Raw genomic sequence first — 24,520 nt, forward strand, 5'->3', positions numbered from 1 at the left:
TGTTTTCTGATATAATTAGTGAGCGTGATAAGAAGTATATTACCATGGATCCCTGGAACGTGGGAACTGATCGTGATGTAGAGGGCGGTTTGTGCAACTGGAAAGATTAATGACCAAAGAAATTGCTTTATATCTGGATACGCGCCTCTTGGAGAAATATGTTGGTTTAAACATTACTCCGAGGGGGTTGCGTATTGATAAGTTACCTGCCACACAATTTTCTGAAGAGGAGTCTGATCTTTTAGACGAGTGGAAACAGGCTTCTTTATCTTGTACCATTAGTTGGCTTCGCACTCTGATTAAGCGCAACCTGAGAGCTCATGAAAAATTGAAAAAGGAGATTTTGCATCTACAGGATGAGGTGGTGGGGGAGTCCTGTTATAGGATGCAAACTTTAAAAGTAAATGAGAAAATATGTAAATTAGAGGGAGATATCATCCAGAGGAAGCGGAACAAGCTCATACGTGATTTAAGGGACTATGAGACTGGTATACTATTTTCATGGCAACGAGAACCTGTGCGTAGCAGGTCAAAGGTTAGAAAAGCAAGTCAAAGACAACGCGGTTTTTCAGTGTCTTCAGCGTCTTCATCGGAAAGGAGTATTGCGAAAAATGTAACTTTTGCTAGCACTTCAGCGACTACTAGTGCAGTTGAAGTGCTTGATGGTGCTTTAGTCTCTTCCAACACAGGGGACTCCTTTCATACGAACAGTTCGAACAAGGGGCGAAACGGAAGGAAGGGAAGAAACCGCTTCAAATAACTTACTGGTATGTGAAGCTGGTTCTATTCTAACAAATGTTGCTAAAGAGACTCTAATGTGCATTAATTTATCCAATTTGGAATTGACTAATGATATGCAAAATGTTTTGTATAAGGGTAGCAAATTTATACCAACGTTTTTTCCTTCTTTTGCAGACATTTATTTTGAAATTAAAGATTTCATTAGAAAGTTGCTGCTTAAAGTTTATTTTAAAAAAGAAGATGATCCATTTACTGAAAATTTTGAACCTAACATTTGTAACATTGATTTAGATGATAGCCTTTTGAATTTGTCTATATATGACTATGATTGGTCAGACCTCAATGAGTTGTGTGAAAATGATGAACAAGTTAATCATGAAAGTAATTACAATACTGGCTATGGAAAATTGAATGTATCATATCTAAAGAATGTTTACAAGTTTATACCCAGTATCACTGTACCTGCCATTTCAATTTTTTTTAAAGTTCTTCTTAAGGAAGTTGATATAGCTTATAAATTATTTTGCAAAGAAAAAAGATGCTATAACCTAAGTAAAAATGAATGGCAAGCATTGAAAGAATTGAAAAAGTTAAAATCTAACTTTATATTTAAATGTGCTGATAAAGGTGGGAATTGGGTTATCATGAACAAATCTGATTATTGTGATATGGTTGATGTTCTACTTTCTAATGGTGATGAATATAAAAAGTTGGACTGTGAGCCAACCCAGATGTTTAATGATGAATTATTATTCCTGATAGAAAAGGGAGAACTTTGGGCTTTTTTGAACATAGGGATGTTTGCAGAATATACATTAAAAAACCTGCGATACCTATTTTGTATGCTCTACCTAAGGTGCATAAAAACTTACAAAAACCTTCTGGTAGGCCCATAGTCTCAGGGATAGGCTCCTTTTTGGACAATGTAAATACTTTTTTGGATTTTCATCTGAAAACATATTTGGGTAGGGTTACAGCTCATATTTCTAATACTCAGGATCTTATTAATAGTATAGCCAAAATCAAATGGCATCAAGATTATTATTGGGTAACTATAGATGTTGGAGAGGGTGGCCTTGGTAGGTTTTTTTTTGCACAACAACAAGCAAGGGGCAGGGTGAATCACAAGGGATAATGGGCTGGCTAAAAAATGGCCATAAGGGCAGCTAGCTTAGTACTAATCTATGAACCTATGAACCTATTGTATACAAATATTGACATCAGATGGGGACTGGATTCAATTTATGATATGTTGGGTGAAGGGCCAAGGACTAATTTGTTGGTAAGCTTATTAGAGTTTTGTTTGATCCATAATTATTTTTTTATTTAATAATAGTTATTTTTTGCAAATAAAAGGTACGGCGATGGGGGCAGCTTTTGCGCCCTCATATGCTGTCATATATATGGGTTTTTTTGAGAAAACATTTATTTAAGCTACTGATTTTTTTAAGAATAATGTGATATTGTATCAGCGCTTTATTGATGATCTCATTTTCATTTGCATGGGAGATATAATTGATTTCCTTGAATTTTTTGAAGTATTGAATAATAATGGGCACAATCTTTCCTTTTCTTATGAATTAAATAGAACACAAATTAATTTTTTGGATCTGTCACTATTTGTAGATGGGGAGAATATTGAATTTAGGCCCTATAGAAAATCTACTTCAGTTAATATGTTTTTGCATGCGACAAGCATGCATCCTGACCATTTACTGAAGGGTTTACCTTATGGAGAATTCAAGAGAATATTTGATCACACTTGTAACATTAGTGAAAAATCTAATGAACTGAATAAAGTTGTGCTGAGGTTGGGTGAAAGAGGTTATAATAAAACACAGTTATTAGCATGTAGAGACAAATTTCTTGGAAGAAAATCATTTGGAAGAAAAATAGAATCTATAAATTTTGAATCCAGACATGAAGAGTTGACCATAGAACAGAATAATGAAGAAGTTGATAAACTTTTTTATGTTACGAAGTTTACTGCCTTTTCTGATAAACTAGTGTTATTGGTTAGAAAATATTGGTATCTAGTCAGTGATGATGAATTGATTGGTCACTTGTTCCCTAAACATATCACGTTTTCATATGAGAGGAAAGAATCTTAAGGAATTGTTAAACAATAATCTAATTGAAAGGAAAGAGAATATCATGACTTCAAAGTTGGGTACATATCGTTGTGGTTCTTGTAATATTTGTGATAAGGTTGTTAACCTGAGTATCATTAATGATGTAAATTATACTCCCAAATATCACTTTAATTGCAAGTCAACAGGGGTGGTTTATATCTTGGGATGTTCATGTAAAAATATGTGATATATAGGACAAACCAAAAGGATGGTTAGGATACGGATTTTAGAGCATTTAAAAGACATAAGGAACCAAAATCTGTTTAGCCCTGTTGCTAAGCATTTTCAAGAAAAACATGGTGGGTCCTCCAATAGTTTAACATTTAGTGTTTTGGGAAAACCCTTCCTTCAGAGGGGAGATGATGTTGTAGGAAAACTGTTGGAACTTGAGACTAGAATGATTTTCAAGTTCCATACCTTAAAGCCTAATGGTATGAATCAAGAATTAGGCATTTAATGAATTATTGATGTTTAGTACACGCTCACTTATTTATTTATTTATCTATTTATTTATTTATCTATTCATTCATGCATTTATATATTTATATTCATGTCATAGAAATTTATGGTTGGTTTAAGGTCACTTTAAATAATCCTTTATTGTTAAATTGATTAATTAGGGGATTAATTTGTTAATTGTTTAAAAGAGAAGTGTATATAAATGTTATGAGTGCATTGAATTAACTGTGATCCTTGAAGACGAACTGCCGAGGTACCAGATCGTTCAATAAAAGAAAAGCAAGTTACTGGTGAAGTACTGGCTGGCTGTGTGTTTTTTTATTTTTTATTTTTTGAGTTGTGAGGTGTTTTTGTCATTTGATAGCAACCTGACTTCTGAGCACCATGTCACTTTCATTGTATGGAAAGCATTCTAGATGGGCCAACTCAAAAGTAAGGGTATCTCATCCAGAGACAAAGAGGTAAGATCCATGTATCCTACCCTTGTAAGACCAGTTATGGTGTACAGTGTCCCCTTCGGCATGTACCTCACAAAGCATATGCAGCAGCTGGGGAGACCACAGAGGTTCCTCACTGGGAGAATCCAGGCCGTCACACACCTACCCTACACAGATAGGCTAAAATCACTGTCCCTCTACTCAGCTCCATACAGACTCCACAGAGGTGACCTCTGTCTGGCATACAAAGCAATCCAGACCCTGCCTTGATGGGACTTCTGGACATTTGGAAGTCAAGCCCCACTCGATCAACCTGTAGGTGCAGCATCAACCTGGTCTGTGATATCAATAGGACTTGGTGTGACAGATGTGTCCCATACACTCCCCTATCTGTGGAATACGCTCCCTGTCCACATACATCAAGCAGAGTACCTCAATACCCCTTGTGAAGTGCACCCTGGATAACTGCATCCAGTCCTGTGATTCCACCCGTGTCCCTGTTGGACAGGGGCTCCACGTGCTGACATGTCTTAACATGCGCTACACTCTCGTCTGCTAGGGTTATAAGGGCTTCAGGGCCAATAGCCTACTAACCTCATATGAACCTATAAATAAATGTCTGTCAGTGGTTCACCACATTACTCTATACTGTTCTGCCACTGATGTACCAGGAAATCACAGTGCTATGTAGAATATACCAGACATATTATGGAAATCTCTGCTCAGTACAATGCACTCTGTACCCACATCAGGATTATGACTTTTCAGTTAAGAAGGATACCACACAACCAGGAGATCACCAGCCAGAATGTCACTGAGGTGCTGGACTGTTTACACAGCTTCATCAGCCAATCAGCTGTAGCCACACCTCTCAACTGGCTGGATTTGGCAAGAATGTCTATATTTTGGCTCATAATTTTGGTCTGTTCATCATACGTCTTGTATTTCTCTGGTAAATCACTGTGATCTGAGTGTTTATGTCAGTAAGTAATGACATACATTTCAGTGTCAGATGTCATATATGTCAGAAAGTATCTGCTAAAACAAACCCTGTTACTCTTGCAACTTTTTTACAAGAGCAATATGTAAAATATCTCCCTATGTTTGGCCAATTGTCCCCCCATTTTGGCAGGATAGCCCTAGATTTCTTGCACTAACAGGTTGAGAGGTATGGCTGTAACACACAAAACCCTGGACCAGAGTATAGCTACCTCTGGAATGGACTTCCACTGTTACTAAAAAAGTCATACTGGGCATGCTCCTACACTTCGACAGTTACAACCCATGCCTAAACCCACATCGGACTATACAACTGTATTGTGCATATATGTCTTTGCATACAGACAGCTATGTACACCTTAACTGTCTCTACCCACACCCATCATACAGGATTATCCTCAGCTATCTGTATGTGGGCCATATGTGCTATATCTGCATCTGTTGAGTGGGATAGACAGACATATATATATGGGCAACATATAAAAATATTTCAAACATACACAGACATAGACATGGGGAAGAGAGAGACAAATAGTGATAGAGAGAGAGAGAGTGAGTCATAGACAGAGACACCCTGAAAGGCATAGAGTGATGTCCTGCTGCAGACAGTTGCATACCAGTTGTAACCAGTGGCATGTGCCAGCATGAAGGTGAGCTCCATTGTGTAATAATGAGCTAGGGTTGTAATCTTACATCACCTGTGTGTGTGTGTGTGTGTGTGTGTGTGTGTGTGTGTGTGTGTGTGTGTGTGTGTGTGTGTGTGTGTGTGTGTGTGTGTGTGTGTGTGTGTTAAAGTATTTTGAGGCCTTTCCCACCCAGTACACTTTTCATTGCCCTACTTAACAAGATTAGAAGTACCTTTGGATATTCTTTAGCCCTATAAGTTCCATGGCGCCTGCGATAACTGCGTAGCACTTTAGTACAAATAACTAGATAAGTAGGGTTCTAATCTCAATATTGGGAACTGTGATACTGTGTGTGTGTGGGTGAGAACCATATCCTGCGTTTGTGCTTGTAGGTTAAAGTATTTTGAGGCCTTTCTCACCCATTACACTTCCCATTGTCCTACTTTACATGATCTGCTGATGTCATTCACCTTAGAAGTACCTTTGGACACTCTTCAGGCCTATAAGCTCTGTGGTGCATGTAATAACTGTGTAACACTGTAGTACAAATAACTAGATAGGTAGGGGTTCTAGTCTCAGTCCTGGCAAGTTTGTGTTTTTAGGGTAAAGTATTTTGAGTCCTTTCCCACCCAGTACATTTCCCATTGCCCTACTTTACAAGGCCTGCTGATATCATTCACCTTAGAAGTACCTTTTGGACACTTAGCCCCTATAAGCTTCATGGCGTGTGTGATAAGTAGGCAGCACTCTAGTATGTACAACTAGATAAGTAGGTGTTTGAATCTCAATACAGCCAGCTATACTATTGTTTGTGTGTAAAATGCATCCCCTGTGGCTGTTGTGTGTGTTAGTTATACCATTTTAAGGCCTGTTAATCCCCTCCCTGTGGATTTACTTTAAAAAGCCTGTTGATGTCATCCGCCTTACAAGCACAGTCACATGTTTTCTAGCAAAAAGGCGCTGTGGCGCATTTAGTAGTCATATCAGTCTGTATTGTACATAACTAGATAGGTAGGTCATCTAATAGGAAAAGTGTCAACTCTGTGTGCATGTGTGTTTCAATGCATGTACCCATGCAGCAGTGTGTCTGTGTTTCAGATGGCTCTACCATGTAAAGGGCTGTGAACCACCATTGTCAATCCTAATAGCCCTTGCAGTTGTCACACACTTGAATAGTAGTGACAGACATTGCACCACTATAGTAGCTCTGTGGTGTTTGTATTATGTATATAGCACTATCGTTACCAGAACCTCTACCTGCCTAGTTTTACAATCAGTAAGGGCAGGTCATGGGTGTGTGTCTCTATGTGTGGTGTGTGTGTATGTACATCCCCTTGCAGCAGTCTACCTGTGTTATGGACATAAGCATACCTTTCAACCCCTCACAGAAAGGCATCTGGTTAAAGCCATATGGAAAACTGGGGCAAACACCAAACACTGAGCACAACCTTCACATATTGCTGTCACACGCATGGAAAGTAGATACCAGAGCAGGTCATGCATTTGAATGCTCTTTCCAAAGGGTATGCATCATTACATGGCAATATCCATCATTAATCTGCAATGTTAGTCTGTCATGATTTTCCTACAGTTTGACAGAAAACCACAATTTTATGACAGATGGATAGGAAGTATGTGTCAAACATCAGGACAATCTGCAGACATATGCAGTGGTCACAGGTATGGCCACCATCTGTACTACCCTGCAGGTTGCAGTCCATGTTTGGCAAGGTGTGACCTGTGATGACAACTGAAACAGTAAAGATGTCCCAAGAGTGTAGGACAACAAAAATGTCATACAGTCCTGTACTGATTGCATTGTGCAGTTATGCACATCAGAAGCGCCTTAATCGTATGACAAATTGTGTAAGCTAAGGAATTGTCACACAAAGAAGGTGTCATAGTAGCAAACCAGAGGAAGTCCTGTGTGTTGCACTTGCCGTGGGCATGGTATGTCCTGCCAGCTGTCACATTACTACAAGCTGTGTCCCTCACTCCACATTTGATAATATTGCAAACACATTCTTTGTCTCCTATGTTTGTGCAATATGTAGACATGTGAAGGCAGTGTGACTACCTGGTGCCCCCAATAACCCAAATGTATATAGGCATGAATGCTAATTGGTACCACCCACATACATAGGTACAGCCTAAGGCTGTGTGAACTGTAAGTATTTTGCAGTCTATCGTGAGCCACAAACTGCTGTTAACACACTGTAATGGCTCATACAGTTGATATGGAATGCTGCCAAGGTCCTAGCTTCAAGCTGAATGCAGACAGCAATGTCAACATGCCATACAGCAAGGACATGTCCCCAGTATTTCCCGCATCAGCACCACCCCCATAAAACACAGACTGCGATGACAGACCCAGGTACCCAGGATGGCAACATAGTTGCATTCAGGCAAGAATTGGCAGTCATCAAGTATTGCTTGTATGTGGTTCACCACATAGGTAAAGGGACCACATCGAAGCAAAAGGTGGACATTACCTCTGAATAGTTCTCAGTCAGTACAACACTACGTTAGCAGCATCACCAGTCTGCTATGCACCTATGCAGACATCTGCAGAATCTGTAAAGGCTATGTTAACACCCACAAAGATCAGCCATGGCCCACAACACCTGTTCCCACACAGGCAGCCTGTAATTAGTACTGGCCCACTGGTTACTGGTCAGTTTGACCACAGGTGTCTGTGGCATGCCAAGATGGCAATGTTGTGCTCAGCCCTTCAACAGATACCCCATGTACAAGAGTATGACTCCATGTGCATTACCACCACGAGAGGTCTGACTCGCATATGAGATAACAGACACACATGCTGGAGAGTCAGGTTTGGCTACCAGAGGCTGCCCTGTGTCAGGAATACACTCCCCAAACATGTCAAACACAGTACCATGCATACCCTCATCAACTGCATCCAGGTTGAGTGGATGGGAAAGAAAAACATCTGGTGTTCAACCAGTATCCAGCAATGGCAGGGGCAACAGGTGCTGATGGGTGATTCTGTTGGGGATAAAGTAATGGTGAGGTTTGTGAGGGACCCAGGGCCAGTACTCTGGTAACCTCCTCTGTATCTATGAATCTGTGGTCCTACAGAACACCCAGGTGACATGAATGAAGACTAGCTGGCTGTGTCAAGGGGTATGTATGCAAGGTTATCCCTCACACACTGTTGCACCCATACACACCCTGTAAACATGTACATATACAGCTGTACCTTGGCAATGAAAAGGTCACTGTGTTTCCACTCAATCATACTCAGCTTTGGTAATGTCAGCAGCCCCACAGGCTGTACACACATAGATCTCTGGAACACAAACAAAATATGGTATGTAAGACAACAGTCAGTCAGCAGTACTAACAGCAGTAATACATCATGGCAGAAAGGTACATACACTTCGATGTATATCCATGATGATTGTCAGTAGACAGCACCTTACACAACCTAACATTACTACATTGTACTGTATTCATCCTGTGCATCATACTCATATTAGCATGTCCCTGCATCAATGGTAAGGATAACAGGGATGTGCACAGGTATTTTCACATGTACAGGGTGTGGTGTGGGGTTGCCAGAAGCCTATGATGGGCCATACAGTTGACATCATGTGTGAGTGTGTCTGGAGGAGTGGTGTTCAATTTGGCCATGGAGAGGAGCTGTGTTTGTCTGGTGGTGATCTGCCTGTGATAGTAATGTGTGAGTGTATGTATGCACACAATCAAGTCATGTGGTTGCCCTACACGGGGTATGTTGGACAGCATGGACTGTACATGGCAGAATGTACACTTCACCATCTCTGGCCATGGACATGGGAACTGGTTCTGCCAGGAGTGTCACTGGGATCACCAGGCACAAGGCCATATGGGGTACTACTCCCTGATGGTGACCGCTGTCTGCTGGATCCATGTCCCTGATGGGACCATCCAGGACCACATGCCCATTGACTGCTACGTTCTGGTGTGGACACCACCCTCCCTTCGGTAGTGCTGGTAGTACTGCTACTACAGGAGTGTGAATGTGCATGGCCACGTGGGCTCTCAGCTGATCTTGTTGCTGACCTACATCCACGTGTCTGACACCCTACTCCCCACAACATGCTCAACCACAGACATTGCACGGTTCAGCACTGACAATGTCTCACCCCACCATGTATCCACGACATCAGCAAAATGGCATATGGCATCACCAATGTCATGGAGGTTGTCACACATGGCAGGAAGTGTTGCATTCTTGACCCTCAGCATCTGTCTGGTATAGCGTTCAGAACATGCCTGTGCCTCCATGATGGACCGAAACATGCATCAGGTAACACCTGCTGTGACAACTCTGACAGGGGCTAGATGGACAGCAGTCCTCCTTTGAACACCCCTATCAATCTGCCTGTGTGGGACCTCATCAGCTCTCTGGCTATGGCAAGTGTCTACACTCACAAATGCCATAGTCACCACACTAGCCTGTGTTATGCCTCCAACTGTCCCATATCTGTGGCTGATGGGGACTGTGTATGTGTGAGCATACTGATCATGTGCATGGACATTGTTGGTAGAAGTGGGATGTCAACCAATGGTACAGATTCAGCCCCCAACAACCCCTGCTGTGCCCCACTATGAACACCAGCATCAGAGTCCGATAAGTTAACATATGTAAATTACTACCTGCACTATAATGTTTGCTGGCACACACACACACACACACACACACACACACACACACACACACACACACACACACACACACACACACACACACACACACACACACACACACAAAGACATTATACAGACCACACTTTCTGAATGATGGCATACACGACACACATTCGGACCATAACAGATGCACTCTGGACAGGTCCTCAACAACAAGCAGTGCAGTTACGTCCTATATATGTGAGAAGTGGCAGTATATGATGGATCTTCACGTAACACACAGTGTACCTGTGTGCATAATACTAATGTACCCCTGTATAGCACAATGGCAACAGCTATACAACAGTATGTGCCAATATGTTACAGCTCCTGTGAATAGGGTCCCGTGATGACCAATGTGATGCACTGCAGTTAACCCCACCACATGTCAACATGTACATATTGCAGTATGGCTAAGCGTAACAGTTGTGTGCATGGAAAACTGGCTGCCCTCAACATGCCTATGGTATTGGTGAGCCACAACAAGACAGTTCCACACTCATCGGCTTCAGGTTGCTGTTCCTGAGCCACACCAGAAGGACCTATGTAGTTGTGGGAGAGAGGTATTGTCAGCACATACACATGAGGCATTGGTACAGGATAATATGTGCAGTCATGAACATGTGCGGTACAAGCTGTAATACTACCCAAATTGCTGACACTTGTGTGCATAACAAAACCCCACCCGCAAATGCATTTTGACTTCACATATGCATCCAGATATACAAAGGCTGCCACTATGAATGCTAAACTATTGACATGATGGCCACTAGGGCCTTACCTGCATGCTCCTCAGCTGTTGACTCTGTGTCACCCACCTCCACGACATATGTAGTGATGGTTTCCTGGGAGATGGTGGCTGCACTAAGGTTTCTGAGGAACTCCTCAGTGGCTGAGAGTGGTGCCTGAGTAGCAGGCCCTCCACCTGTGCCAGCACAGTCCCTGGCCACAGGTGCAGCCCTTTCCCATGCATTGTGTACCATGCCTGTGGCACAGTGTCGGACCTGTTTGTAGGTTCTGTCCCGGTGTCGCACATTGTTTACTGTTGCTACCAGTTCCTCCCACAGGGCAGTGCGTTCCTACAGGTTTTGCTGGCACCTTCCCAACATTACCCTGTGATGGAGTCTGAGGGCATCGATGATTGCCACAGTCTCGGCATCTAAGAAAGGCGGGTTGCGTCTGCAGTACATCCCACCTGAACGACATGGACAGGGGAACACATCACAGGACCTCATACGTTGGTCACCATTATGTACAGACCCTGCACATCCACTTTTGCTAGCACTGTCCACGTCTATCACCCACATCACACCCCTGCCATCTGTCAGTACAGTATATGTGTGGGTTTTGTCAACGTACTGGCCATTACAGCATGCATTACCCCTGATCTGGATGTTTCATGTCCCCCCCCAATGAGGCATAATCCTCCATTCATCATTCACATCACACAGGACATGCAGCAGCTGGGGACATCACAGAGGCTCCCCACCAGGGAATACCAGGCCATCAAACATCTACTGTACACCTATAGGCTCTAAGGCCAACCCTCTACGCGGTGTCAGACATACTCCTCAGGAGTGACCTCACTGTGGCATGCAAGGCAGTCATGTTATCCACATTGCTGAGACTGGTGCACGAGTGCAAGTCATGCTCTACTGTGTTAACACACACACACCCTCAATCTGGTGAGTGACCTGGACTGGCCTTGTTGGCAGCTCATGTGTGTCACACGCAATCACCCTGCGGTGGAATGGGCATCCTGTCCACATCAGGCAGGGTAGCTACCTAAACCTTTCCTGGTGTAACCTGGTCAGATGGATGGTTGAAAGCACATACACCCTTGGGATACCATCTGTGTGCCTGTTTGATGGGGACATCAGCTGCTGCCTGGCATACACATAGCCTAGCCATATGGCTGCTCAGGGCCCATAGTCTAGTAACCTGGGATGGTACCAGGACTACCAGACATGGCCTGACTGCTGTGATAGACTGTGTTGTTATGTGTCCACACACACATCACTGCCATCGATTGCTGTGTATCCCCTATGGGCAACATTGCATTACCATGTCATCCAGCCTACGTCCGACAAATTGGTGAGCGCTACTACAGGTGCATGTGGACATTCCAGGAACATCTGGGGTACACAGTAACAGAGAGAGGTGCATATCTGGTGTAGGGTGACCTCCTCATAGGTGTCTGACATCTGCAGTACCCAGATGTTTGCAAAATGGGTACATGTGCCTGATAGATATAGACCCGCCTGCCAGGCAAATGTGTATTCCAGCACACCAGATGGACAATATATGATGGTTGTCCACAGAGTTTGGGGAATGTTTCTGTGACATGCCAGATCTCTGGGGACACAGTAATGGTACATGAATATCTGTACTGTATCCATTCCCTTACGTTGCATGCTCAGTATGTATACACTGCTGCTGAGCCAAAGCCAGCATCTCCCCACTATTAGTACTTATAACCTGCTGTGCTGCTGTAGGGACTCACCAGGTATGCTAGCCATAGGTGTCAGACAATCAGATACAGGTGTGGGGTACACACTGACTTAGCCAGAATATGTCAGGAATGGTCAGGGAGATCTGGACAATCTGTGAAATAGTCCTGCATGACATTGGCAGACTGAGATGGGCTCAAGGATGGTACATGATGTGATATGCCAGCTGTATCCACCAGTACATACTGTCAGTGTGATGCCCCTGCACTGGCCCAGTAATCAAGGAGCCTCAATCCTCACTACTACCACCAGTGAGGGACGTACACAATGGGTGGATGACAAATACACATACAGTAAAGTACAATTATCCTTCAGAGCACACAGTCTGGGGCTGGTTTCCACCTCTCTCTCCAGATCCCCAGTAAGACTCCCCACTGGCACAGCTATATGATTAACATCTCATCAGAGCACCCAAGCCAAAACATCCATCACCTTCTCTGTCTAAAAGGTGCTTTGTGTCCCTGCCGAAGTAGCTGACATACACACTTTGAGATTTGATTTATGAATCACGCTCACCTGGGAAAGGCTGGCACAGGTTTACCAGCTATGGCCTCTTTTACCCACACTTAAAGGTAGTTCTGACTGCCACAATCCAGCTGTTTATCAGCTACTGTAATGCCCTTACCAAAGGATGACGAATCCTACTGTGTGATGTGCCTGTTAGCCAAATCGTAAGTGTGACCAAGACCTAGCCTATTGAAGTGGCCTATACAGTGTCACAGAATACAGATGCAAGTAATCTAAGAGCTTACTTAGTTCTATACAGACCAGACACAATTACAAGGTTTACCTTAATAATAACTAATAAACAAACAAGATAATCATTACTATAGTAACTACAGAGTTCAGACTCATAAGGAATAATTTCAGATAACATTGCAGGACAGTCTGAAATAATTACAGCAAACATCTATGGTAATAGGTTCATAGGATGATACTAGGTTATTGGGCCAGAGGCACTTATAGGCTTGGCCAAGACTTTTGCCCATGTTCCTTCAAAGTTAGCACCTGTTTCCCCTGTCCAGCAGGGACACAGATGGGATCCCAGGGGTGTAAGTTCTGTTTCCCATCCAGTCATCCAGGTTCCTCTTAAAGAGGCCTAGAGAGGTACTCTACATAACATTAAGAGGGACTCTATTCCACAGATGGATGAGTCTTTGGGACACAACTCTATCCCGCAAGCAAGTTCTATTCATGTCGCAGACCAGGTTAAGGCCTTGTGTGCAGGTTGTGCAAGTTTAGTTTGTCTTACGGATATGCAGCAACTCCATCAAGGCTGGGTCAGACATGGCCTTATATGCCAGACACAGATCACCTCTGATCAGTCTGTATGAGACTGAGTACAGGGACAGAGCTTTCAGCCTGTTTGTATAGGATAGGTGTTTGAGACCGTGGAATTTCCTGTTCAGAAACCTCTGTGGTCTCTCCAACTGCTGCATGTGCATGGAAAGGTACATGCTGAAGGGGGCATTGTACTCAATAATGGGTCTGATAAGGGAGGAGTACAGGGATGTTATGACCTCCTTGTTCCTGGATGAAATACCTCAATTTATCAGGTGAGGCATGTAGACAGCCTTCTGCACAATGGAGGCAATGTGGTGGTCAAAAGTCAAGTTGCTATCAACCTGGGTGCCCATGTTCCTCATGACTGGTTGCATGCTTAGTACGTTGTTATTAATGTCATAAGTAGTGGGGATGACAGTTTCCCTAAAGGGGATAATGATGCATTTCTTGGCATTCATTTTGAGGCCATGCTTCTGACATTAGTTTAGGTAAGGCCATCTTGGAGGATGTTCACATCACTAGGGGAATTTAAGGCAGCACCCAGCTTGCAGTCATCTGCACACTTGGTCAGCCACAGACCACTGGTTGTGGCTTGCACCTCAGACAAGTATATGCCAAACAGTAGAGGCCTCAAAACTGATCTTTGGGGTATACCAATCGTTATGGGTCTACTAGAGGTGGCTTCACCTACTTTGACTGAGTGGGTTTATCAGTGAGCCAGTTAGCTACCCATCTGGTGACATATGAGCTGATGCCTAGCTGGCTTTGAATAGGTCAAGGTAGGCACTGTGCACCATCTTCCCGTTGTCCGTGGCTTTGGTAACTATTCTGAAGAAGTCAGCCATGTTTAACAGCCGTGATGTCCCTTTGACAAAACCAAACTGTGTGGGGTGCAGCATTTGGAGTTTCCCAGTGTCCTTGTTTAGGGTTTATATTAAATCAGCGAATGCTTAAAATAACGAATGCTGATTTATCGACCCTTTAAGAGCGAAAGCTGACAGTCCTGAAGACACGGATCAGCGATTTGTTTCCCAGGGAAAAAAATTGCTGGTCTGTTTTCGGGACTTTGCCATTTCCTCCACTGTGGTGCGATCTCCGAGCTGATATATTTAAGTAGGGGAGTATGTGGGGGGCACAGCCTCCCACATCAGGGGTGAATCCTCCCACTTTATTTTGTGTTTTGAACTTTTTTTTGTGGAACAGCGATTTTTTTTTCCTTGGGAAAAAAATCGCTGTTCCGTGTCTTCTAGATTGTCAGGTTTCGATCTTAAAGGGTCAATAAGTCAGCATTCGCTATTTTAAGCATTCACTGATTTAATATAGATCTCTTGTTTATAAGGTCCATGATAACGCATTACATGGCCTTGCAGATCAGACTAGTTAGGCTGATGGGCCTGTAATTGCCTGGGTCAGTGGATTCACTACCTTTGTGTAGAAGGATAACAGTGGCTGTCATTCATGCAGCTGGGATGAAGCCGGTGCTCAGGCTGTGGTTGAATAGGGTGTCTAATGGAGCTGAGAGCTCATGAGTTCATGTAGGATACAGGCAGGGATGTTATTGGATCCCATGGATACTTTATTTTTTGCCTTTGAGAGGGCATTAAGGACCTGCTCCATGGGGATGAGAGGAGGGTGGCAGGTGCTGGAGATGTTCTGGTGTACTGATGGAGGGACGGGGGGGTGACATTTTCACTGAACTTGTCTGTCAGCAGGTTGGCTAGATCTATGGCATTTGTGTATGTGGTGTTATTGATCACCAGTTTAGAGAGGATTTGGGTGTTGCCTTTGAGATTGCGGACATATGAAGAAGGCCTTGTGATTGTCCTTGGTGATTGTGGCCAATTTGGACTTGAGGTTAGCCTTACAGGATTTCACCAGTGACCTTATTTGCTTGTTCAAACAAAGGAGAGATTGCTTCAAACTTGGCACCTGCTCCTTCTTGGCCCTGGACAGCAATTACTTTCTTCTGTGATAGACTTTGTTTATTGCTGCTGTCCACCAGACAGGTTAACTCTTCCTTGAGGAAGATGATTTGGTCCTGTGAGGTATTGCTGAGTTAGTACAGATATGTAGACACTCATATATTTTCCTGGTGTAGGCTTGGACATTAGTGCTAGTTCCAACTGAAGAGACGGTAGCTGTGCAGCTCCTTCTACCTGCTCTGAGGAGATTGTAGTCATAAGTTCATAGGTTCACAGGTTGGTACTAGGCTATTGGCCCTAGGGCCTATACAAGCCTAGCCATAACAATTCCCTGGCTAGTTCTTCCCACACTATTTACTTCCTGGACCCCTGTCTAGCAGGGTGACTGACATAATCCCCAGGGTGAATTTTATTTCTCCCATCCAATCATCAAGGTTCCTTTTGAAAAGGGCCAAAGAGGCGCTTTGCTTGACATGTATGGGCAGTGTATTCCAGAGTCTGGGGAATCTCTGGGTCAGAAACCTAACCCTCCAACATGTTTTGTTTATTGTTATGACAAGGTTTAGATCCTTGGAGCGTGTGGCTCTAAGGAATTGGGATTTCTTTAAGTGTAGAATGTCCAACAGCTCTGGATTTGACCTGGCCTTGTATGTTAAGCAGAGATCGCCTCTGAGTAGACGATATGCGACAGAGTATAGCTGGAGTTTTTTAAGGCGGTCAGCATAGGGAATCTGCTTTAGGCCTGTGATTCTTTTAGTGAGGTATTTCTGCGGCTTTTCCAGTTGTTGCACGTATCTTGAGAGGTACATACTAAATGGGGCGTTGTATTCTATAATGGGTCTAATGAGGGATGAGTACAGTGGGACAATGACCTCCTTTTTTCTGTATGAAAAGCCCTTAGTGATGAGGTGTGCCACATAGAAGGATTTCCTGTCAGCTTTAGACATGTTTTTTCGTGTGACTCTAACGGGGGGGGGGGGGGTTCAGGGGAGATGGTGACTTCAAAAGTCTTCACTTTATCGTCATATCTTACCAAGGATGACACTGTAGGAGTACTACATTGGCTACTCATGTTGGTTAGGACCAGGTACAAGATATTTTCACCTGTCATAGGGGTGTTGACCAGCAGATCCAATGCATTGCCATTGACAAAGTTGTGGAATCTCTGGCCGTTCATGTTTGGGCTAGAATAGGTCCTGCACTCTGTGGTTGGATAGTTAAGGTCATCCGGGATCAGGGTAGAGGTTTGAATCTTGATGTATTGAGGTAAGTCCAGATAGGTGGAGTGGGTGTCCTGAGTCATGGTTGGAGGTCTGTAGCTAGCTATGATTTGAATGTGTGTTTTGTCAACAATTAACTGCACTTGCAGTGTCTCCTGTGTGTCATACTGTTTGACTGGAGGTGTGTATGTCTTTGATAAGTATTGGAACTCCACCTCCTTTGGCTTTGTAGACCTTCGTTTGGTGTCTGAAAGTATGGTAGGATGAGTAACCTGGTAAGGCTGGGGTGCTGTCCACAGCTTTGAACCAGGTTCCAGTGACTGCAGAAATGTCGGCATCCTCCAGGGCAATGAATGCTTGCAGTGAGTGCAGTTTCATGCTAAAACTCCTAGCATATTTAGCAGCATGACCTTTAATTTTGTTTATATAAATAATTCATGTTGGTAATATTGTGGTCATGAGTTTGGCTAAAAAAGGCACTATGGGGAGGCAGGAACCTTTGCTAGAAGCCTATAGCCCCGGGGAGACAGATGAAGGCGATCTGTGTCAAAGCATCATGGTCTGTCAATCATGCACTGGCTTTTTGACTGAGACAGCTAGGATCCTAGGTCTTAATGTGATTGCATATCTCACAATTTGTGTTCTTAGGTGGTAGTAGTAGAGGGCTGTCTGTGTACATCAGGAAGATGCTACACTGTCTCACATTGTCCATCCATGGTTATCAGAATCTGTGGAACAGAGGTCAGGGATAGCAGAGTGGTTACTATTTGAGGAGAGTACCTATAGGTGTGAGAATGACTGGATAAAATCAATACTGTAGCAGCATGTGAGTGCTTCACTAACACAGGAGTGCTGGTAAGGGAAAAAATGTAACTGACATACCTCGCAAAGGGTTAAAACAGCACAGCAGTGGTGTGCAATAGGCAAACAAGCACAAACCCACACAAAAACAAAGGTAAAAGAGAGACACTGGAACTGACCAACCAACCCTTGTCCGTGAGCTCTTAGCTCAACACCCTATGCCAGACCAGTTCCACACATTTCACATACTCCCATTAAGTACAGGCAGACAGTGGCCAACACAAGATGGAGTAGCAGGAAATACAAGAATCACACAAGCACATCTGAGTACAGCAACCCTGTAAACAGACTATGCTAAAGATATCTCAACTCTGTTTGGGTCAAAACACAGGAGAACAGATACACACTTAAAATATAACAGGAGCAAACAACAGCAAACTGATTCAAATAAATTAACCAATTAACCAAAAAGCTCAAAACTGAGCCCTGTTCCAGCAGTCTTCAATCAGACATGTTCTAATTGAGACACTCTTGCCACTAGGGTGCAGGGGAGCCCTCTCCAAAAAAGATGGCCTGGATTAGTGTTCAGGTTATACAGACAAAGCTAAATTCAGCAGGTCTGAATCTAGTCTATGCTAAAGCAAACAAGGTGCTCCAATTTCAGAAAAAAACAGTGCAAATAAGCAGACAAAATAAGCCTTTAACTAGCAATTCTCAGCTCAGAAGGGCAGAATCTACCCTCTCCTTTCACAAGAGTGTGGACCACATTCTTAATGTAAAATAACTGGCCTGAAGCTCAAGTGATTTAACCAAAAGGCTTAGAATATCAGTTATAATTGAATCAGGCTACTAACAAGCAATAATAAATGCAGCAGAATAAGTCCAATTGAGTACTTTTAAAAGGCAACAAAAGCAAAATAAACTAATAAAGTTGGAAGCAACACAAATACAGTAGAATTATTTTATTATGTTAAGTGGGAAGGGATGAAACACAATAATTTACTTTTGGGAAACCAAGAGGGGCATCCCAAATGCTTTCTCTCTACTCAGTAGAAAGACGATGGGATGGGACTGGGAGGAGTGTGCAAAATGAGACTTATAGTAGGGGTGGGCAACTCAAAAGCCTCCAAAATTGAGAACACAACAAGGACTGGGCAAGTGGGAGGGGGAACTCTTAAAACTCCAGCAGAACAGAATAATTAAAACAAAACAAATGTAATTCTCGAATAAGATACAAAATAGAAGTGATCAAACCTTGGATAAAGGGCTTCAAATCAACATTAAATGCAGAGATACCTGATACTCAGAGCACTGCTGACCACACAAGCATCAGACAGATATACTGTATTCCCATCTATATGTAAATGATTTTATATTTCCCTAGTTCCTTACTATTAGCAAGGCAAATGCAGATGAGTGGATGTTGTCAGATGCACAGATACAACATGCAAATGTCTTTCTATGAGACAGGTCTGAAACTAATAATCAACATTAATACTGGGTTAGCTCAGATTACATCAGTGTGTGTCACCTGCCTTCACTTCCCAGGCTAACAGCAACTAACATACGATCTGAAGTAGTTTACTTAATTTGATCTTCAACCTGTGGATACCAGATCCATATCGGATCCAAGCCGACAATTTCATTAGCATCTGCTCCAAGCTCCTTCCCTTACCCATAATACACCTCCACTACCTTCCAAACCCCAGATCTTGTTTTCCGTGGCTTGCCATAAGCATCATGATCCTGAGATCTGAGTCTGTGAGTTGGGTAGTTTTGATATTCTAGTGGTTTTTGAAAGTTTTTTGAGTGTAGTTTTTTAGTGTAGGTTCCCCCTTTTCCACCCCTTGCTGGTGCGTCGTGTTTTAGGTTCGTTGTGTAGTTTTAGTCAGTTAGTTAGTTAGTGTATAGTTGTCTCCCCTCCCCCCTCAGCATTCTGTGTGCCTTCTGAGAGTGTGGTGAGCAGGTCTGTTTAGAAAATAGTTTTTTATTTTCTATATTGTGTATTAGAATTTTCTAAGTATTTTTGTGTGAGACATGGAGGATCCTAAGCCGGTCTTCAAGAGGTGCACTGAGTGTGGCCACAAATTGTCACCCGCTGATGGCCACACTCTTTGAGTGATGTGTTTGGGTGTAGCCCACTTAAACACTGATTGTGCCATTTGTGCGGGTTTCAACCTGAGAGTCATCAAGGATAGACTGGCCAAGTTAGCCTTGAAAAGGCCTTCTACCTACCACGGAGGCGGCTGCCTCCTCTACTGCTTTGGTCACAGTGGTTGCTGTGGTCACCTCTCCTTCCTCTCCTGTCCTTCCTTCTCCTCACTCCCAGGCTAGGACACATCCTCCCATTTCTAAGTCTGCGGAAGCAGAGTGCAAAAAAAGGCAGAGAGAAGGAGAGAGAGCACCGAATAGAGAAACAGAAGAGGTCCACGGACTTTTCAGCATCAGGAACTCCCGCCAAGATTCAGTCTAGGCACCATGACTCCCCTCGGCTCAGATCTCCTAGATTTTCCCCAGAGCAGGAGGAGCCACAACCACCATCTAGGGCCTTGGTTCCTCGACCGGTCAGGTCCGAGTCTGTGGCCTTGTCGCGGTCCACCCGAAGCCTTTCCGAAGTTAACATGGATAAAATGATGAGAAGGTTCATTCGTACACAAATCCAGATGGGAGTCTTGCCAGCCCCCTCTCCCTCTGGAGGGGGTGCTTGCTTCCTTTCTTCATGCCAATTTCTCCTTCTCCAATCCGACCTCTAGGTTCGGAGTACATGGATTCTAGGATAGCCTTAGTCAGGGGGTCAGCGCCGATGGTACCTGTCTCAACGATGCTGGCAACTGCCTGGAACATGTTGGATCTGACCAGTTTGGATCCGAGTGACTCTCGGAGCCAGAGCCTAGGTGTCAGATTCGAGGGAGTGGAACTTTTTCCATCAGCTCCAATGTTGTTGGGCCAAGTTCTCCCCCCCCCTCGGAGCTCTGTCCACTTCAGGCCCGGCTCTGATTCTTGCTTCGGATACAGGGAGAGCGGTTTCCTTATTGGTGGCCCAGGAAGCACGTTCTCCCTTGGCGTTTGATGTGGTAGAAAGGGTTCTCTCCACTGGATTGAGATCCTTGAGTATTTCCTCGGACTCCAGCCCGACTCCCTCGGCTTTGTGTGCGAATCCCATCATTTTACCTGAGGGACAGCCTGTGCTTGAAGAGCCCCAGGCAGTTCCCCCTGAGGAACAAGTGGCTTGCGAGTTCCCCCTGGAGAGTCCCACCGGAGACGTGCCTCCCAAGCATACGTGCAAGAGGAGGCACTTGGACTCCTCCGAGTCCCTCACCAAGGACACGGATTTGGATGATGGGAAAGGTTCCCCCAGATCACCTCCCGAGGATGTTTCCTTTGCAGACATCATGGAAAGCCTATGCCAATGGGGAGGTTGGTCCGCCCCAAACCTTCCTAGAATGAACCCTTGTTTCTGGAGGCTTTCGGCACGGGCTCGTCTACTTTCTGGGTGTCCCCTCCAGCAGATCCCTTGGTGGACTTGATCATCACACGGGCTTGGAAGGAGCCGGACACTATAGAACCAATCCCAAAATGACCAGACAAAATTTTGAGCCCCCCCGACAGACTAGCATGGAACAAAGGGTCCCCTGTAAATGCTATGGTGGTAGCAGCAACCACCAAAAAGGAGAGCCCAGGAGAGTTCCTCGGTTCATCCCCCTGACTGAGAGTCTAGGATGATGGACCACTTAGGGAAGAGGGTTTATGCGTCAGCGACCTTTTCCATCAGGGCGCTCAACTATCTGTCCCACGTTACTAGACTACTGGTAAATGAACTGGCTGAGTCTCCCCCAAAGTCCATGTCGCTGGAGGACAGAGACACGTTCTTTGTGAGGATGGTAAGACCGTCAGAGACACCTTGGTCCAGAGTGGAAAGATGGGCAGACACTGTCTGCCATAGGAATCCTCTTCTCGAACCCTCAAAGATCCTTTTTCCGGAATCAGCAAGGGCAAAAGAAGATGTGGTTCCGGAAGGCTCAGTATTCCTGGGACACTCAGGGCTCTTCTTCCCCTAGAGGCAGAGGGAAACAGGATAGATGCCGACCCAAAGGCAGAGGGGATCTGAGGAATTTTGGGTCTCTAGAACCATTCTCGGACTGGCCCACGCAGCAACCCTGTGGGGTTGCCCGACTGCTCTACTCTGGAGGCAGTCAGGTGTCCCTTGTCGTTGCACCTGGCGGCATGGGAGTCCGTAACACCAGACCATTGTGTGCTTCAGATAATTTCCAGAGGATACTCAGTCCCATTTGTGGTTACTCCCAAACCTCTCAAACACCTCCCGGATGTACCACCTGCGCAAAGGGAGGTAGCAGCACTGGAAATTTCCAAGCTGCTAGAGAAACGAGGCATCAAACTCATCACCCCAGATCAGTCCGGATCGGGCATCTACTCTAGGGTTCTTTTTAGTGCCAAAGAAAATGAGTGACTTAAGGCCCATTCTGGACCTCTCTACCCTGAACCTGTCAATTGCCAAAGAAAAGTTCCGGATGGTCACCTTACAGTCCATCATGCCATACCTGCAAGAGAGTGACTGCATGTGCTCGTTCGAACTCCAGGATGCCTATCACATAAAGATACACAGATGCTCCAGGAAGTTCCTCCGCTTCCGGCTAGGAGTCCATCATTACCAATTTCGAGCCTACTCTTTGGTCTCACCACAGCCCCCAGGGTGTTCACCAAAGTGATGGCAGTAGTAGCGGCTCACCTGAGGCTTCAGGGGATTCAGGTCTACCCTTAACCTGGACAATTGTCTCCTTACTGCTCCCACCAAGTGTCTACTTTACCAAACCAGGGATTATTTCCTAAAGCTTGCACTCCGCATAGGGATTACAATTACAATCAACGCATCCAAATGTCTTCTGAATCCTATCCAGGTGATAGACTACATAGGGGCATGGATAGACACACTACAGTCAAATGTTTTCCTGACCACGGAGAGAGTTGGAAACCTAAAGATGCATGTTACCGTCATCTATCTTTCTCGCCTTCCGTCATCAGAATCGGTTTTGAGGGCCCTAGGTTCTATGGCAGCGACCATAATGCTTCTTCCATGTGCCCGGTTACACATGCGAATACTACAGTGGACTCTAGAGGTGCAGTGGTCCCTTTTGGATCTTCTGTTATCACATCCAATACACCTCAGTCAAGTCTGCAGGTCATCCCGTCTTTGGTGGATGCATTCTCTGGAAATTCTGGTGGGACAACCTTTGCTTCCAGCCCCTGTCCAAGCCACAGTGACCACGGATGCCCCCCAACTTGGGTGGGGTGGCATTGTTCAGGCAGAACAGTCCAAGCCCTGTGGTCCCCTATCGAGACCAGTTTGCATATAAACATTCTGGAGATGAGGGTGGTCCTTTTGGCGTTGCAGGCCCTTCATGCCTTTCTTCCTCTGGGAACCATTGCAGTTCAGTCAGACAACATGTCAGTAGTCTGGTATATCAGCAAACAGGGAGGGACCAGATCTTACCCCCTTTGTTGCGAGGCTATGAGTTTGGGAATGGGTGATCTCCAACGGTCGCTTTCTAACATCAATGCACATTCCAGGACGGTCCAACATCCTAGTGGACAGGTTAAGTCGGACTATACTGATGCCTTACGAATGGTCTCTGAATCCTTCAATAGTGGAGCAGATCTTTCTGGCGTGGGGTCAGCCTTGCTGTGATCGCTTTGCATTTCCTTCCAATGCAAAGTGCAGCGAGTTCTTCGCTCTGACCCCCCAGCCGGGGGAGTCCCCCAGAGGCACTTTAGTCCATGCTTGGCCTCCCGGTCTTTTGTATGCTTATCTTCTTGTACCTTTTATTCTGAGGTTTCTACAGAAAGCTTGTCGACTGTTGAGCAAAGTGATCCTCATTGCCCTGTTTTGGCCTTGCCAGGTGTGGTTTCCCTTCCTTTGGTCTCATCTTCTGGCTCCACCTTGGATCTTGGATCCCATTCAGGATCTCATTTCACACCCCTCAGGGGTTCTTCATCCACGTCTGGACAGTTTGAAGCTTATGGCTTGGCTGCTCCAGTTCCCCTAATTGCTAGGACTCCTGGATTTTCCTTCTTCAGTCAGGTCTATTATGGTGGCAGCTCATAAGTCTTCCACCAGGAAGGTTTATCATAGCAAATGTAAACTTTTTCCTTTTGGGCTTCTCAAAGGAGTTTAGACCCTTTCACAGCTCCTGTTTCAGCTATTCTTGATTTTTTAGCAAATATTTTTCAACAAGGAGCTAGCTGTTCTACTATCAAAGTTCAACTAGCTGCCATCTCTCATTTTCACGTGAGCAAGAATTCTGCTTCTCTAGCCTCTTCCAGACTGTGTAAAGCTTTTATTAAAGGTACTTTTCTATTACGCCCTCACGTCAAAGATCCTATTCCCCCATGGGACCTTACTATGGTTCTTCAAGCATTGGTCGCTCCACCATTTGAACCTGCAGCAACCACGGATCTTAAGTTCTTGGAAAACAGCGTTTCTACTGGCTATCACCTTTGCTAAGAGGGTTTCAGAACTGCAAGCATTGTCTATTAAAGTTCCATACATGATTTTCCATAAGGACAGAGTTTCGCTTCTTACCAATCCTTAATTTCTTCTCAAATTGGCATCACAGTTTAACATAAATCAAACCATTAATTTACCTGTTTTCTTTCTAAATTTTGCTAACAAAAAAATGGA

The sequence above is a fragment of the Protopterus annectens genome, chromosome 8.part0 (genome assembly GCF_019279795.1).
Source record: "Protopterus annectens isolate FY-2018-M chromosome 8.part0, PAN1.0, whole genome shotgun sequence".
Lineage (NCBI taxonomy): Eukaryota > Metazoa > Chordata > Ceratodontiformes > Protopteridae > Protopterus > Protopterus annectens.